We start from the raw sequence: 727 nt of genomic DNA, 5'->3' as shown, positions 1-727 counted from the left end.
TTTTTTTTTTAACGCCTTTTGTTGATCCACCTTGATTCCTCTGTCTTATGAGGCTTTTATCTGGTGACAGCCAGCCTGGATACTCCTATTGTCTGAGCTAGATAAATGGGTTTTCTTTTGGTTAAGGTGGTTTCATCACAGCGGAACACTATTTAGTTATTATTCACATCTTAAATGTATCTATTTCTGCCATATACATAAATCCAAGTGATTTAATTTTGGCTTATAAGTACCTTAACAAGTCATTTCTGTGCTGCCGCAGCAGTCCGTCATTCAGGTCGAAAACTATTTTATGCTTGTAAAAACAATCATCTGATAACTGAAACGTAACTACATATCAACACCTGTCTGCGTGCCTTTATTTCTGACTGTGCAGGGGCGTTGGCATTGTTTTGGAAAAGCTTCATTTTTCTCTTCCCTATTGCAATGGGAGAGCAGGGATTTCAGAGTCATCCACTCTGGAGAGCTATTCAGAGAAAACCGTGTTTTATGGACTGCAAGAAATGAACTAAAAGGCCAAGAAAGCAAAAGGAAACTAGGGTTTTTAGATGCAGCCAAGCTTGTCCATAATGCACCTTGCACCATCACCACTAAACAACCTGGATTAAAGTAAATCCTGCATATTACTTAATATTGTGGCCCTGTGGCCCAGATTGTATTATATATATATATACTGTCCCTGACAAAAGTCTTGTCGCTTATCTATTTTGTAGAAACACCTGCTATT

General features: G+C 38.4%; 1 protein-coding gene across 1 annotated transcript in view; it reads left to right on the top strand.

The window, feature by feature from the left end:
• LOC116686089 (attractin-like) overlaps positions 1-727 on the top strand; it is a 124,644-nt gene that overhangs the window by 119,462 nt on the left and 4,455 nt on the right. The window lies entirely within an intron of this gene.

This window comes from Etheostoma spectabile, unplaced genomic scaffold, assembly GCF_008692095.1.
Source record: "Etheostoma spectabile isolate EspeVRDwgs_2016 unplaced genomic scaffold, UIUC_Espe_1.0 scaffold314, whole genome shotgun sequence".
In the NCBI taxonomy this organism is placed as follows: domain Eukaryota; kingdom Metazoa; phylum Chordata; class Actinopteri; order Perciformes; family Percidae; genus Etheostoma; species Etheostoma spectabile.
This window is presented reverse-complemented; position numbering and strand designations above follow the sequence as displayed.